Raw genomic sequence first — 14,575 nt, 5'->3', positions numbered from 1 at the left:
CCAGGTACAGGTTGGAATTTTCCAATCACGGCAATGTCACAAGGATGGCTAGGTGAAATCACTCTTCGCAGCTGTTCCTCAAAATGGGTAAACAATCATATGGAGGTGAACGATCGGCCAAATGACAGTGGAGGTGGCAGGTGCAAAACACGACCAATGGCTTTTTATGGCTGATAAATTTACGATCACAATGGTTATTTACCGGGATAGGTTCATTTTTTAACGAGCTTGAATGCGCCAAAACCTTGCTCAATCTTATGTTTATTTTTTAACGAGCATGAACTATGTGCTAAAACTGCTCGAATAATTTTGCATGCCCCCAGCATAATAATGCAAACGAGGCATATGCCCCCTAGACTCCAGGGGGTCGTTTCATTTTTTAATGAGGTTGACACAGTAAAGAACTATCCTCTTGACTCTTTGTTTCATTTTTTAACGAGGTTGACATGAGATAGGAACTATCCTCGAAGTCCAAATCCATCAGACATAGAAGGTTTCATATTCCACTGTGGCCACTTCTGCCAGATTACTTGGAGGCGGTAGGGCAAAAGTACCCATTAAGGCAGGGTCTTTTAGGAGACCTACTCCGATATTTTGGAGCGAATGATTCCTTCCATGGATCATTGGAATGCTTCCCGTAACTTGTGAACTGTTGGGGAGAAAAGTTTGTTGGTCGACGATTGTAATTCCTCCTTGGAAGGGAAATGCAATCTTCCTGAAGTAGGTCGACACAACTGCGGCCATGGCATAGATCCATGGTCTTCCGAGTAGGATGTTGTAATCGAGGTTTCCATCAATTACTTCAACATCAATTCCTACTGTTTTGCCCCCCAGTTCAACTTGCAAGTTACTTAAAATCCCGTATGGAGTGTATGATCGTCCATCAAATGCTTTTAACGTCGTTGACGATTTCGACAAGGGTGGTGAGCCTAAATCTTTCCAGCAACTCATCGACATAAGACATGTAGATGCCCCCTCATCAATAATTGTTTGATGAACAGTTTTGTTGAGGGCTTTCACTTGAATAAGGAAAGCTAGTTGAGCTGGTAACTGAGGGTCATATCCTTTATGATCAAAGGCCACAAGATTGGAATCCATTGGGTCAATTCCACCTATTGCTGATAATAAAGCTTGCTCTTGGGAGAAGCTATTTTGCGGTACCTCAAGTGTCGACATAACGGACGGCGATTGGGCCAGGTCCTCTATCTGTGCTATTTTCGCACAAGGATTAAATGTTGATTTGTGTACTGCTCCCTTTTGCGACTTTATCATTGGCTCAGGGACGATGGGTGGCACAACTTCGGTCAAAGTTGTTGTCGAACTACTAGGTTGTTCATTAGCCTTGTTGTTCGACAGCTTTGGATTCCTGTAATCGTTATTCCTCGTCAAAGCATTATTTTGCTGCTTTGAGGTAGACAACATAAGCACTTGGGATCGGGAAGCATTTTGATTAGCAACCAGATTTTGACCTGGATTAGGAAACGGATCAGTCAATACTGCTGGGGTTTTTGAACTCTTAAAGAGTTTCTTAACTTCAGCTATATGTGGACAATCTTTCGTCCAATGATCCTCATCGCATATATGACACCCTGCTGGGGTTTCCTTTTTCTCCCTTTCTTTTTCTTCTTGCCCCCTGGTTGCTTCAGTCGTTTTCCCTTGTCAGTCGAAATGGCATTTACTTCTGAGGCAAGAAGTTCTTCATTTACATTTTGACTATAAATTTTGTGCTTGCTAATCACGCCATCGCCGGCGTGAGAGTCATTGTTTGATTTAGGAGGAGAAGGAATTGAGAATTCCGGTCTAGGGGCGTCAGGTATTTTGTCGTAGAGCGTGTCGGACTGAGTATAGACCAAGTCCAGATATTGTGCACGAGCGATAACCTGCTCTTCCGTTACGACTCCCCCCTTTGCCACATCTTCCGTGATGGCAGGAAGTAATGACTTGATAAACCATTCAGCTAATAGCTGATCGGGAACGTACGTTTTTACCATCCTACGACGACGTCGCCACTCATGTATATGATCAGATATATGGGTAGCAGTTGTCTGTTTGAAGTTGGTTAATATTTATGTTCCCGTTTCATACCTTATCGGTAATTGAAAGTGGGTTAAGAAAGTCGTGGCTAGGGAACTAAAGTTGTCGAAAGAGGCTCTTGGCAATTCAATATACCATTTAGCCGCTGGACCTGTCAATGTCCTCTGAAAAAGGCGAAGTCTTATCGAATCGTCGTTAAGGGTGTTCGACGAACACCACAGATGAAAAGTCATCACGTGATTCGATGGGTCTTCACCTGGATTTCCATTGAATTTAGGAATGTCAGATGGAAGTTTATGAGGAATCGCTGGTCACCAAGGGGCATAAGCAATCGGATCGTTGGTTAAACGGTGTAAATCGGGTAACTCTAAAGTTGCCACGAATGGTAACTGTTGATTCAGGTTAGGCGAAGCGTAACCAGGGTACGATGGAATCGCTTGAGCAGTGGGTCTTTGCATACCAGCATAATGTAATTGATGTTGGTATGACTGATACGGTTGGTGGACTTGACCACTGCAAAATGGTTGGTTTTGACCGTTTTGGATATACGGTTGTCCACTGTTCGCAAAGATCTGCTGCTCAGAACCTTGGTACACTTGCTGGAATTGCGGTTGTTGGTATTGTACAAGCCATGGTTGTGACGCCATGTTCTGTTGCGCCATGCTAACCATTGGACCAAGGTGTGGGGTAATTGTACCCGTTTGTACTTGTGTCGTCCCACCAGTTGGCGATTGTGGTTGTGACCCATGGTCAAGCGACTGTTGCATTACAACCTGAGAAATCTGAGGTTGACATGTAACAGGCATCGCTTGAACTTGCGACACGGTTACAATAGCCGGTGTGGTTGGGATGTTCGTCACAGGTACACACTGTTGCATAGAATATACAATCCTTGGTTGTTGAGGTAGCATAGGTACCCAACTACTTGATGCAATTCCAATATAACCTGAATACTGTTGTGAACTGCCATATGGATATCCTCCCGGAGGAGGTAATGAAAAGGCATACTGCCCCCCATATGGTAGCAATCCAGAACTCAGAGGGATTGTTAGTCCTTGAGGACTAGATGGCCCAAATTGACCTCCATGAGGATCAATCTGTCGAGTTTCAACATAAGAATTACCGGGTATTACTCCGGATGAACAAACTGGAACAGACCATACTATCGAAATAGTCCCTTGGTGGACTCCTTCTAGCTGTTGAGAGCTAGTTGGGACAGCTGATATGCCGGCAAACATCGTTGGAGTGACGGTAGGGGCTTCTGTTGTCGCTGTGTCATTTGACACAGTCCTAGACGATGACGGTTGTTCAGACATTTTAAGTCTATCCAAAAGATTGCCTAGCGATTCTACAGGGACTTCCACTTGTGGTGGATTAACTTCTGATGAAGGAAATAGAGTGTTCCGATTGCATCTGAGGTTCCGGTTACTCCTTACATTTCTGGAAACCCTGCCTCTATAGAAGAAGTTCAACAGCCACAGAAGGACAGTAATACTGATCCTAGTCTGGGGGAAAATACTTGTGTAACTGAACCAGTTCCATCTGTAACCGGTCCAGAAAGTTTTGTTCCTCAAACAACTGTCGCTGTCGAAGCAACCACTTCTTCGGCACCAGAAATATTTTACGGACCTGACGGTCTTCCTCTTCCACCGGGTTTGATTGCGATAGAGGAAATTGCAGAGGATCCGCAAGCAAGTACTCCAACTCATTTTGGGGTCGGGGATAGGGCCATTCCGTATTGGATACTTTTCCCAACAACAAATTGGCGACTCCACTGGGGATGACTCACCCTGCTCTAAGGGTGATAATACCTCAGCAACAACTGAATACAAAGCTATTCAAGATTACTTCTTTATGAGATGTAAGAGAGAGGAGAAAGGGATCCACTAACCGTTGTCTTCCGCTAATGGTTGATCCAATCTTCCCTCTTTGCTGCTTGCTCCCAGCTCCTTGCTCTTTCACTGGCCCAGCTACACAAAGATCCTGCAAAAGCACAAGAAAGGGAGACTACAAGAAGCATACATCCATAATTGATTCAAGGATTAGAATAAATCAAATATACAAGCATCAATACGCCACAAAGACACATGCATATAGAAGAACCTAAAATGCTTTATTAATGGAAGAAGTAAAGTTCTGAGAGTGTTACAACCATAAGAGGCCCAATCCAGCAACACCTCCCAGCAGAAAGAAATCTCCTCTTCACCTCCTTCAAAGCAATCACCCAATAGTTCTATGCACAAACCAACAGCACTTCCTTACATTCACAAGATTCCCGCCTCCCTAGACCTCATGAGAGAGCTCTATATATAGGAGTTTTGGAGAAAGGATGAGTCAGCTTGAGATTGGCATGAAGCTGACTAGTGTCCTCTCCCACTTCAGTTATACTTCAGTTCTTGAGTCCACTTGGAGTTTCTTGCTTCCACTTGGAGATCTAGATCCTCTTACTCATCACAAGGCGAATTCCCTGATCCAAGTGTCATTTTGGAAGCTTCCTGGGCATTTGACACCTTGTAGAATGACTGTGCCACTTGGCCAATCTCGCCCAGCGCAGGTAGCCTTCATTGCTTTTGACATTCAGCGCAGGTACAGAGTGGAGCAGTTGACATTCAGCGCAGATGCTCAGTGGAGCAGCTGACAAGATCCAGAAATAGCTTGTTTTTTAGTGTTTTCAGGTGGAGAACTGATTTTTAGTACTGTGGTTTGCTGACCTTGTTCCTCTAGGGGTAGGAACAACATGTTTAGGGACTTTGGATCCCTCAGATTATTGACATTTCACGCTTCATGCTGTAAGGCACAAAAATGTCTATAACAACAAGACATAGAACCTTCGTTGTTAGCAACATTTTTGAAGACTTGTATGAAGCTTCTACAGGATAGAAAGGCGATAGAATGGCTACAGGAGTTGATTGATAATTGTACAGGTAACTGTGAACATGTCGCGAGATGAGACTAACTGTGCAAATGAGGGAATATGAGATGGACTAGGTAATTCTTGATCTAGGATCTGATGTGAATGTTCTGCCAAAGAAAACTTTAGAAAGAATGGGGAGGCATGGGCTGCAATGGTCTCCTATCCAACTACGTATGGAAAACCAACAAAATATCATTCCTATGGGGCACTTGTATGGGGTCACAGTAGATATTGAAGGAGAAAGCGCCCTAGCTAATTTTGAAGTGATCGAAATAGTTGAAGATAGTAACCCTTACCCTACGTTGTTAAGCATTGATTGGGCCTTTGATATGGATGCAATTATTAATCTCAAAAAATGCAAAATAATGTTCAAAAGAAAGGAGCTTCGGGTCATCGTTCCATTGGTCCAACTAAAGATGCGTGATATACAGAACTGGTACGTAATTATGAGGAGGAGGATGATCTTGATCAGATTTATAAGATCACTATGTGCGATGAGGACTGGATCAACCCTACAATGGATAGACAGATCACGTGGGATAGGGATAGTTCCTACACTTCCTATTCTAATGAAGAGCTTGAGCATTGGTAGAACAGATTAAATGAAGTCTCCTCATTGCGTTGTAATATGTTGACAAAATAGCTTCGATGCATATCCATTGAGGTACAAAATTTACCTTATCATGATGGATTAGTAGATCTTAACTTGTTTTTGGATAAGTTTGAAAGGGATGTGCTAGAAGAGCATCGGTTCCAAGCGCTAGTTCTAGAACTTCGAGCTACACCTGCCCATTGGTGGGGTACGCATAAGGATAGCTTCGCTGATTCTAAAGAATATTGGAGAATGATGAAGTTGAGGTTTGGGTACCCCAATACCCATATGACATAAAAATACATAGGCAAAGACGATCCATGTGAACATTTGGCGTGATGGACTAAAGCATGGGGAGAGTAACAACAGCCGGAATGAGTTCACATCTTTTATCACACTTTGGATACCATCCCAATGAACTGGTACTTGGAAACTGAGCTGCGACATGGGATGGCTGAATGGGATATCCTGAAGGAAAGCTTCCTGTTAAATTTCAGCTTTGAAGATGGATTTGAATGTATTGATGAGGCGCTCCAAGAAATCAAAGCAGCGATCTTCAAAATACCTGAGGAACCAGTAGAATGGGTTCAACCAGATTGGAATACGCAGTTGTGCCATGTGCTGGAATGTTATAATGTGACTACAGAAGAAAGCGAAGATGACCCCAGAAACATTAATATTCCTAAGTCCAAAGGACAACACGAGGTTGAGGGACCTAAGGCAGCAATCCCTGACATATCAGAGCCTTTAAAGACTAAGCAAGTAAATATTGGATCAGACATACAACCGAAGTTTGCTAAGATAGGTGACTATTGGGATGAAGATACAGTTGATAAGGTCGCAGAGCTATTGCATGTGTATCAGGACTTGTTTCCCTCCAAATTCTCTGATCTAAAGGGCATCGTAAGGGATTTGGGTGTCATGAAGATTGCTATGAAGCCCGATGCAAAGCCTATAAAGCAGCACCCCTACCGATTAAATCCAAAATATAAGGAAAAAGTGCACAAGGAGTTGGATAAGATGTTTGAAGTTGAGATCATTGAACCTATGGAGGAATTAGATTGGGTAAGTCCCATGGTAGTCCAATAAAAGAAGCTGCAGGATGAAATTTGGATATGCTTAGACCTGAGGAACTTGAATGATGTGTGAGTCCATCACCCATTCCCTACACCATTTACAGACGAGGTGTTGGAATGTTGGAGGGAAAGAAGCATACTCATTCAATGATGGGTTATCAGGGTACTATCAAATCAAGCTCGCGTCGAAGGATCAAAGTAAGACCACCTTCGTGACGGAATGGAGTTGTTTTCAATATACAGTAATTCTTTTTGGGCTGAATAATGTGCCTGCAATCTTTTCAAGAGTGGTAATTGCGGCTTTTAAGGAATTTATCCACATACTTTTAGAGGTCTACTTTGACGATTGGACCATGTTTGGGTTGGTTAAGTGCCATGTTTCCAGTCTGCACCTCATGTTGGATACCTGTCGAAGACATCAGATCCCCCTTAACCTAAAAAAGTGCATCTTCTGCATACCGTATGGAATATTTTTGGGTCGTGTTGTTATGAAACTAGCTCACAAAAAGATAGAAAAGATAAATCAACGCCTTAGAATTCAACCTCTTCGAGGGGAAACCTCCTTTACATTACACAAATGAACTATTCTTAGATGATACAAATGACAAGACTTCCTTTCTATATATAGGAGTCTAAGGTGTCATAATATAATCAGAGCCGACATAACAATAATAATGTAAGGGCACAATAATAACAATAGTGGGCTTCTATGGGGCACAATAATAACAATATGGGGACTACATGGGCACTACAATATAATAAAGGGGTTTTACTAATAACAATAAGGGGTTACACTAGTAGTATAGGGACCTAACATGCCCCTCTCCTTCAAAAAGTGTTGTCCTCAACGCTTGAGTAGTTCTTGATGCTTCTATATAAAATTCTTATCCTCCCGTGCGGAATCTTCAGCGAGTTAGTTCTTCCACTTGATGAGATACTTTGAAATTGATCGATTTTGTAGCTGTCAGGTTCTTGTTTTTGTGACTGCTCCACATTCCAAAATAATTTTTCCTTTCTCGTCAAGTTCTGGCAATATTGATTGAACTGAGATCTTCTGCAACTTTTGAATGAGTGGCCACACTTCTTCGTCCTTCTTCCATTCATTCCTTGCTCCGTTTATCTAATCTAGTTGGATAATAGAAATGGCACACAACAATGCTTCCACATCCTCATCCTTTCTTGAGAGTACATCTGCCACAACATTTTGCTTCCCTTTTTTGTAGATGATTTCAAAGTTGTAACCCAACATATTTGTGACCCATTTTCATTGCTCTTCAGAGGATAATCTTTGTTCTAAAAAGTATTTAAGGCTATCATGATTTGTTTTTACCTTGAAGTGTCTTCCTATTAGGTAGATTCGCCATTTCTTAAGTGCATGTAGTATTGCCAACATTTCCTTCTCATAAATATCTTGCTTGAGACGTATCCATAAAAGTACCCCATCCCCTACATCAAAACTTCTTTCACTGCGATGTTGATCTGCCTGTTGTTTCATTCGATTCTACACCAAAGTGGCGTTATCCTTTAAAAGTTGGAGAACTTGTTCTTGATGCTCGATGTGATCTTTCACTACTTGAATCCTTTTCTTCTTGATATGTCCTATCTTGAGAGTTTCAGGAGTGGTAATTTCTTCCAATGCATTACAAGATATGGTCAGATTCATTTCTTGATGCTCAATGTGATGTTTCACTTCTTGAACATTTTCTTCTTGATATGTTCTTCTATCTTGATAGTTTGAGGAGTGGTAATTCCAACCGATGCATTACAAGATATGGTTGGATTCATTTCTTCTTCCTTGATGTGATCTTCCACTTCTTGTACCTTTTTCTTCTTGATATGTCCTTCTATCTTGAGATTTTGAGGAGTGGTAATTCTTGCCAATGATTTACAAGATATAGTTGGAATCATTTCTTCTTTCTCAGGGGTTGGTTCCTGGTGTATATCCTCTTCTTTTGATTTTTCTTGATCCTTTTCTTCCTCCTCTCCACAATCAATGTAAAATAATTTCTTCTCAGCACACTTATGACATTTAATGTATTTGTTATCACAATTGTAACAAAGCCCTTTTTCTCTTTTTTCTTCCAATTTTTGTGGTGTAACCCTTGTAGGTTGTGGAAGACTAGGAGAAACAACACTTCCATCTTTATAGTTGTGAGGTGTAGTCTTCCTTGTTTCCGTAATTTTTCTTTCCACTTTGTAACAAAGCCCTTTTGCTCTTTTTTCTTCCATTTGTTGTGTTGTTTCTCTAAAGAAGCGTTGGGACTCTAGACACCACATATCTCCACAATGGTATGATATTGTCCACTTTGGGCCTAAGCCCTCATGGATTTGCTCTTGGGCTTTACCCCAAAAGGCCTCATACCAATGGAGATATTTGTCCATCCTTATATACCCATGATCCTCCCCACTTCTAGTCAATGTGGGACTTTGGTCGTATACCCAACAATCCTCCCCTCGAACAAAGGACCATCAAGCCTCCCCTCAAATGATTATCCATCCGTCCACTCTCTACCAACCAGGATTCTTCGCTCCAATGCGTTGGAAGCACACGCCTTACATGGAGCACCACTTGCCTCGAGAGCTTGCTCTATCCCAGGTCAACTCCTCTTCACCATGTTGGGACCAAGACACGTCCATGAAGAATCCGAAGCACACCGCCTGTCTAACCGAGCTCATCCACGGATCCCATCGTGATATTACCGAGGCCCACCACCTTCGTTCAGTATTCCGAGGATTCATCCACTTGGCTAACTTTGAACTTGGCTCCGATACCACTTGTTGGGACTCTAGACACCACATATCTCCACAATGGTATGATATTGTCCACTTTGGGCCTAAGCCCTCATGGATTTTCTCTTGGGATTTACCCCAAAAGGCCTCATACCAATGGAGATATTTGTCCATCCTTATATACCCATGATCCTCCCCACTTCTAGTCAATGTGGGACTTTGGTCGTATACCCAACAAGAAGGTGTTGCTCTTTGTATCCGCTTAATGTGCTATCATTTCCTCCGTGAAAATTGACCACGTAACAAGTTGTTTACGAGAACAAAGTCCTTTATACCATAAAAATTGATCGGTTTCTAAATATGAAGATGAAATACATACCTTTTGTAACAGCGGTACACCATGTAGATCAAAATATTGCTCCATCTGTAGTATCCAATTTACCGAATCCTTGCCATTAAACTTCCTCATATCACCTTTTCTTCATTTTAGGAGCTCGATCTTGAAATGACTGTAACTCTGTAATTTCAAATCGCCAACTTCTGTAATTTCTTCCTGCAGTAGCTCTCTGTGTCCTCCTTCCAATGCCATAAGTATGATCAAGATTGGATTCTCCAAGTAAGAGTTATACCAAATCTCCCATGGTGACCTGAATATAGACATGTTTAGTAGATGAAACTTGTATGACGTGTCGTGGGTCACTCTTTCAACCTTAGATTCTGAAAATGGTATCCCAAAAACTACAATCCGTCCTCTTTCTGTAACTTCTTACGAAAATTCAAATTGATGCTCAGAAAGAAAGTTATGACGATTTTCCCAATCTTACCTGTTTGGAATGTAATTCGGGGGTATGCAAAAGCCCTAATTTACTTAGATTATATCGCCGAAAATATAGCGAGACAGGATCTAAAATTTGGAGCCGAGGTTCAGACCATTTCCTCTCAAATGAGTTTTTTTTTAGCTTCTGAAACTTCAAAGCGAAAGAGTTATATCGAAAATTCCATGATGACCCGTTTTAGATGAAATTCTAGAGCTTACAAAAACCCTAATTTCCTCATATCATATCTCCAAAAATATAGCGAGACAAGATATGAAATTTGGACCCGAGGTTCAGTGAGATTTTGTCTAAAATGGGTTTTTTTTCGCTTCTGAAACGTCAAAAAAAAAAAAAAAAATTATAGCGAAAATTCCATGATGACCTGTTTGGAGCAGTGAACCCTAGAATCCAAAGCTCTGATACCAAATGTTATGAAACCAGCTCACAAAAAGATAGAAAATATAGATCAATGCCTTAGAATTCAGCCTCTTCGAGGGGGAAACCTCCTTTACATTACACAAATGAACAATTTTTAGATGATATAAATGACAAGACTTCCTTTCTATATATAGGAGTCTAAGGGGTCATAATATAATCAAAGCCGACATAACAATAATAATGTAAGGGCACAATAATAACAATATGGGGACTACATGGGCACAACAATATAATAAGGGGGGTTTACTAATAACAATAAGGGGTTACACTAGTAGTATAGGGACCTAACACATGTGGTTTACAAGCAGGGATTGATGGTAGACCCTACCAAGATAGTTGTCATTGTCAATTTAGAGGCCCTGAAGAACGTAAAATAGTTGCGCACAACGTTGGGCCATATTGGATATTATAAAAAGTTTATCAAGGTGTATGTGCAAATAACTATGCTAATGGAAAGATTGTTGAAGAAGGATGCAACATTCTGTTGGGACAAAGATTGCTAAAGAAGTTTAGACATTTTGAAGGAAAAAATGGTCACTGCGCCCATTCTGGTGTTCCCGGATTGGAAAAAGGAGTTTCATGTTCATGTGGATGCATCCTGTATTGCACTAGGTGTGGTGCTGACCCAACCAGGTGAAGGAGACATTGATCATCCTATAACATTTGCGAGTAGGAAATTATCAAAGGCGGAGAAGAACTATTTGACTACAGAGCGTGAAGGTATAGCAATGGTGTACATTCTACAGAAATTCCAACACTATCTATTAGGTGCACACTTCAAAATGTATACAGACCATTCTGCTCTAAAATACCTCGTCAATAAACCTATGTTGGGGGGGGGGAGATTTGCAGGTGGTTGTTGCTATTTCAAGAATATGATTTTGAGTTGATTGTGAAGCCTGGGCACCTTAATGTTGGTCCTGGCCACCTATCCAGGATCAAGACTGGTGATGAGCTTACAAGTTTGGAAGAAGGGTTACCTAACACGCAACTCTTTTTTGCTCATGTTGCAGACGATCACTTCGCAGATATAATTTAGTTTTTGTCTACTGGAACAACCACAGAAGGATATTCGATGCAACAGAAGAAATAAATGGTGGTCTGAGCGGCTAACTTCTCTATGATTGTTGGACACTTGTACAAAATGGGCTTTGATGAGATACTACGCAGATATGTCCCGGAGTATGAATAGTCATACATTCTTGCAAAAGCGCATGGAGGAGTAGAAGGCGGGCATTATGCAGAAAAAGCGATTGCCAGAAGATCCTGTGCACAAGGGCTTTGGTGGCCAACAATGCATAAGGACTCAAAGATATATTGTAGGGTGAGCGATGCTTTTCAGAGGACAGGGAGACCAAAGTGAAGGGATGAGTTGCCATTAAATCCGCAAATAACCTTGCAGGTGTTCAATAAATGGGTAATAGAATTTGTGGGTCCAATTTAGCCACCATGGAAAAGAACGGGGCGCGATACATTATTACAACAACTGAATACTTGACATGATGGGTGGAGGCACAACCGGTAAAGGACTATAGCGCATCTACTGTTGTGAAGTTCATCTTTGAGTTTATTTTGTCCCAGTTTGGCTGCCCTAAAATTTTAATGAGTGATAGGGGCACGCACTTCTTAAATGAAACAATTGTTGTGATGCTTGAGGAATTCCAAGTATATCATTAGAAGAGTACACCATATCACCCTCAAGCTAATGGTACGGTAGAATCCTTCAACAAAATCTTGGAGAATGCCTTGACAAAGGTTTGCAACGTGAAGCAAAATGACTTGGATGTTCGCATACCAGTAGTCCTTTGGGTGTATAGGACCACTTGTAAAAAGTTGACAGGCCAAACCCCTTTCCAACTAGTATATGGGCAGGAGGTTGTAATGCCCATGGAATACATTGTGCCAAGCATACGGATTGCCGCATTGACAAATATGGCTAATCGTGATACTATGGAGGTGCATCGCGCGTAGCTGGTAGAACTAGAAGAAGATCATTTCCTAACATAGTTTCATCAACAGGTGCAAAAGGATCGCAAAAAGGCATGGCATGATTGCCATATAAAACAATTCACCTTCCAAATTGATGATTTGGCATTGTTATATGACAGTAAATTTACAAAACTCCTAAGGAAGTTTCAAATCCATTGGATGGGACCCTATGTTGTGAAGGAAATTATCGATGGAGGCGTAATTCAACTCGCGAAGCTGAACGGGGAATTATTTCCAAGAAAAGTCAATGGAAGTCCCTTGATACTATACAGGGGTAATCTCACCCCTGTGCAATGACTATATGATGGTGGGGCAGTCTTAGTACTCCCAGGTAGCTACAAGGAAGTATGGGACTATAAACTACACTGCCCAAAAATGGCAAGGCCGAAGTAATGGGGTTGTGCGATGGAGGGAAGTAAGGTGTGGGGGGAGTTGCGCTGACTGAGCTGTGCCACAAGGCCTGGTGTCACATGGCCTACTCAAAAAGTGATCGTTGGAAGCACTGTAGATGATTGGATGGTGGAATTTCCATTGGAAGGAGCGGGGAAGATGCATTTATGGAGCATATCTTTGGAAATCTGCCACCAAATATGCATTAATGATAGGAAATTGGAGGGAACAGTTGGATTCAAATTCAAATTCAGCTATAAATACGGCATGCCACCCTGCATTTAAACACTTTTCTTCCTGAGAGTTTGTATTGAGATTTTTTACCTTGCTTTGTGCCAAGTGCTGCACTATATGTCTGGGCCAATTTGGGAGGAAATTCTTTCACAGCTAGAGTTCGCCAACTTGCCTGATTGGCACTGTAAGATAATCTTTGACAAGATAACTGCAACTCCCCCTGAGACAAAAGCAACACCATCTGTCCCAGTGAGATTTTTGACTATGGTGCCTGGGTCTCCCAAACCTAAGCCTTCTGTTCCTTAGCCTTTTTCTTCCAAGGTGATAGATAAGAAGCAAAAGAAACCGCAGCAGGGCCTATTTAGGGCGTCACCATGGAAAGTCCGCTAGAAATCTACCAGAAGGGGAAGATGGATCGATCTCAGCAGCCGACTGAGCCAATGGATTTGGAGGAGGAAGAATTGCGTGGAGGCATAGAGGAGATTGATGCCTAGGAGGGTGAACCGATGACTCGGCTGCCGAAGTATATCCCACCGTGCAAGGCCACAGCTAAAGTGCCTAAAGATCCAGATAATGCAAAATTCATGGTGTCTACACCACTGTTACTGGAGAAGGTGGTGTTTGAGGGTGCGTTGTTAGCCCGCATACTAACCCTGAAAATGGAGGATTACGACTTAGGGGATCACGAGAAGTTCCCTCAGTTAGTGCCAACCAAATACCTGTCTAAGGTATATTATGAAGAACCAGAGGCTATGAGGTTTGAGTCGATGAAGTGGGTAGCTGGTGTTGGGGCCGCAGGCTCCTAAACATGCTCTTGGTGCCTCATTTCAGTTGCACCAAGATAAATATCATTTGTGTGTGCTAATTTCTCACATTAGTGCATGATGGGTGTCTGAGGTTGGGAGAACGCATCTTGATCACAAACATGCTGGTTCACCAGATCACCTTGTTGCCCTATCAAGGAGTGGATCTAGCAAAAGCGTTTGGGGGAAAAACGCAAGAGAAGAAACTCGCGGACCAGATGAAGAGTGAGTTTGGCCTAATAAAGAAGTCGAGCATATATTCTATCCGCTCTATCTCGGATCCCGTGGTGCAGTTTTTCATGCAGATATTAGCGGGCAAGATCATGCGTAAGTGCCACGCAGATGAAGTTCCAACACCAGTCATCTCTTTGGTTGCGCAGTGCACCAAAGGGGTCCAGTATAACTGGGCTCAATACTTATGTAAGGAATTCTTGGAGAACTGCAGGGAGGCCCAGGATGAGGGCGAGGTGTTTCATGATGCCTGATTGTTATTGCTGATAGTTCTGGTGCATGTAGGACTCCGAAAGATAGTCAGCTTCCTCCCCATGAGTCAGACCTTC

General features: G+C 42.1%; 1 pseudogene; it reads right to left on the bottom strand.

The window, feature by feature from the left end:
• LOC149200925 (rhamnogalacturonan I rhamnosyltransferase 1-like) overlaps positions 1 to 13,453 on the bottom strand; it is a 49,811-nt pseudogene extending 36,358 nt beyond the window's left edge.
• Positions 13,454 to 14,575: the final 1,122 nt, after the last annotated feature.

The sequence above is a fragment of the Pinus tabuliformis genome, chromosome 2_1, assembly GCF_031772625.1.
Source record: "Pinus tabuliformis cultivar Carrire ecotype Pingquan chromosome 2_1, CPIR1, whole genome shotgun sequence".
NCBI classification, from domain to species: domain Eukaryota; kingdom Viridiplantae; phylum Streptophyta; class Pinopsida; order Pinales; family Pinaceae; genus Pinus; species Pinus tabuliformis.
The sequence above is the reverse complement of the archived record's forward strand: the minus strand, read 5'-3'. Positions and strand labels throughout refer to the sequence as shown.